The following is a 3,639-nucleotide window of genomic DNA, read 5'->3' on the forward strand; positions in this document are numbered from 1 at the left end:
TGTTTATTATCGCTATCTAAATATCAAATTTTTGCGTTGTGTTAACAAACGATTCTCGGGCCCTTTTGTTGCGGAGACATTCCGACCCGGGCCCTTTTAATGAGGGGCGTTTTGATTCGGGCCTTCTGTCTCGGGCCCGTTTGTTGAGCAAATATTTCGACCCGGGCCCTTTTGACGCGGGCCCATTTGACGCCGGCTTTATTTGACCCGGGTCCGTTTGACGCAGGGCCTTTTGACTCGGGTCCCTTTGTCGTGGAACACTTTTGACTTGGATTCTTTTTATGAGGGGCGTTTTGATTCGGCCCCTTTTGACTCCAGCCATTTAAACCAGCACCTTTTGACGCACGGCCGTTTGACTCGGGCACTTTAGTAGGGGGACCCCTTTGGACTCGGCTCCTTTTTATGAAGGGCGTTATGATTCGGGCCCTTTTGTTGTGGAGACCTTTTGAACAGGTCCCTTTTGATGTGGGACCGATTTCACTCGGGCCCTTTTGTAGCGGGGCCCATTTCGACGCAGGCGCGTTTAATGCAGGTCCTTTTGACCCGGGTCTTTTGTCGTGAGACTCTTTTGACTATGGCCCTTTTGATGAGGGGCGTTTTGATTCGGGCCTTCTGGCCTGGGGCCTTTTGTTGAGGAGGCCTTTCGACCCGATCCCCTTTGGACGCGGGGCCGTTTGACTCCGGCTTTATTTGACCCGGGTCCGTTTGACGCAGGGTCTTTTGACTCAGGTAACTTTGTCGTGGAACCCTTTTGACCCGGGCCCTTTTTATGAGGTACGTTTTGATTAGGCCCCTTTTGACTAGGGCCTTTTTAATCCGCGACCTTTTGACTTACGGCCGTTTGACTCGGGTCCTTTCGTAGCGGGACCGCTTTTGATTCTGCTCGTTTTTATGACGGGCGTTTTGATTCGGGCCCTTTTGATGTGGGGTCGTTTTCACTCGGACCCTTTTGTAGCAGAGCCCCTTTTGACCCGGGCTCATTTGACGCAGGACCTTTTGACTCGGATCCTTTTCTCGTAAGCTCCTTTTAACTATGGCTCTTTTTATGAGGGGCGTTTTGATTCGGCCACTTTTGACTCGGTCCCTTTTGACGCAGGGTCGTTTGACTCTGGCTCTTTTGTAGTGGAGTCCCTTTTGACTCGGGCTTTTTTATGAGGGTCGTTTTGATTCGGGGCCTTTTGACTCGGGCCCTTTTGTTGCGGAGACCTTTCGACCCGGGCCCTTTTTATGAGGGGCGTTTTGATTCGGGCCCTTTTGACCCGAGCCCGTTTGACGCAGGGCTTTTGACTCGTGCCCTTTTGTTGCGGAGATCTTTTGACTCGGTTTTTTTTCTAGCGGGACCCCTCTCGACCCGGGCCTATTTGACGCAGGGCCCTTTTGACTGGGGTCTTTCTGTCTTTGCCCTTTTGTTTGGCCCTTCTGACATGGAACCATATATATAACGCAACAGCTGAAATACCTGTGGCAGGGGGCCTGGGGAAGTATGAGTAAATCGATGATCGATCGATCCAGGGCGCAGTAAAATTAGTTACACCACTGTAGATATCTATTTCTTTCTATTCTCTCGACATCATGTCTGGAGATGAATGTTCTGACTAATAGGCTACAGTGGCGAAAGACGATATACGCTATCAATGATAAATGTTATGACTGTTAATATATATAGGGAATAAAACGAAAAATTCTATATCGGACTTCCCCTCCACCCGTTGGAAAAAATCCTGCGGGCGTTAGGGATTATGATGTTGCTTAATTACTCTATTATATTGTTCTATACACGGAATAAATACTTATGTGTTTTATATAATAATGAGAACCTTATTTACATTTATTACGGCCATTGCTTTACGAGAAACATTTTCACGTTCAGCGTAATCAGTTTCCATTCTAAAATAATTACAGTGAAGCGAATGAAATAATTCACGCACAGATTTAGGACTTAGAATAATGTCTTGCGAACATGTAGTAAATCCCTGAAGATTAAAAAACGCTAGTAGCAGTAATTAGCTTAGTCGTTTCTTATAGTCCCTTAGTGAATTACATAAATCTTACAGATGTTGTATCTCTTTCTTTCTCCTCTCTATACATCATGTCTGGAGATTAATGTATGGACAAATAGGCTACAGAGGCAATTTTAAAAAGTAAGATGATCTACACTATCAGTGACAGATGTTGTGGTGTTTAACTTAACATATAAGGCAATAATACGAATCTTTTCAGAGATGACAGTGCACTGATGCTTCAAATCTGTGCCTTTACTCCCTATACCTACGTTATTTTCCTAGTCAAAATAAAAAACTCTTCAAAATTAATAAAAATTTCTTATGCAACCATCCCTTCTTTAGAGTACTGCGGTGTCACATACCCGTCACGGCGATGTAAAGGCACTTTTGGCGACGAGGATACAAGACACTGGTTCTGATATTTCGTAGTGCTGAAGTGAATCATCTCACCTCCGAAACGAAAGTGTGTGTTAAATTTAATTTAAGCCCAAGGGCAATTCATGGGTATTAATTAAGTTACAAAACGCTGCGTTGTCTCCGTGCTTGTGTATTTTGTAATTTGGAAACACTGCTGGTGCCCGAAATGCAATCTGGGAATCAGATGGTTTACATTCCCTCTCCGACTGATACACACTTATGCTGAAAGTACGTATAACATATACATTTTTTTTCAGTTATACGTTTGCTGTATTTTAAGTCCAAAGACTACAGGATTTACACATGTAACCTACGTTTTTACATAGGCCACATACATGTTTTTTCTCACTGCACGCGTCTCGTTTTTGCAAGTTAAAATTCTGGCCACCTTAATTATAGTACATAAAATCCAGAAAAAAGAATGTATGTATGACACGTCTCCATATGACAAATACGCATGAGAAGAACATCGTTGTCAGTTGTTATCCTTCTCTAATAAATTTAAAGAAGCTGGGTGAACCAAGAACGCGATAAATATGTCGGTGTATTTGAGAATATATTTGAATTTTGTTTGAAGTCCCTTTCAGCAGTGAGGATATATGAGACGTGAACCTACATCTTACAGTGGGATTCGAACCACATGAGCTCCCTGCGGGAATCGAACACGGGTCCCCCATGCCAAAAGCACGTACGCTAACCACTAAACCACAAGGGAGCTCTACTTGAGAAGAGTGGGGGCGCAGTGACTCAATGGTAGAGCGTTCACCTTCGGTGCTTGGGGTCCCTGGTTCGATCCCAGCTCGCGCCGTGTGGACCTTGTGGTGGACAAACACCGTGCTCGTGGGTTTTCTCGGAGTTCTCCCGTTTCCTTCCACTTTCTTCATTCCACCATTTCACTCAGCTCTCATCATCACCGTCTCCTTTAGCCTAACCGGCATATCCGTGGGACGTAAAGATTTCATTTTTTTCTACTTGAGAAGAAAGCATACTAATTGTGTTAGGTCTGTGTATGACAATACTTCTACTTCCGCAGCGTTAAAGCTAGAGATCTCTGCTGCCCTGACATGACAAATATTATTTAATTACTCTGTGATTTATATGTTGGTTTCTTGGTATTTGTTGTCCTTTTTTGAGCTCAAGGCAATGTGAGACGTGGACTTCGAGCTCAAAGTCGGATCCAAACTACCATAATGTGGTCACGTTTCAATGCTCTCGTAGC

The sequence above is a fragment of the Thermobia domestica genome, chromosome 17 (genome assembly GCF_964235325.1).
Source record: "Thermobia domestica chromosome 17, izTheDome1.hap1.1, whole genome shotgun sequence".
Lineage (NCBI taxonomy): Eukaryota > Metazoa > Arthropoda > Insecta > Zygentoma > Lepismatidae > Thermobia > Thermobia domestica.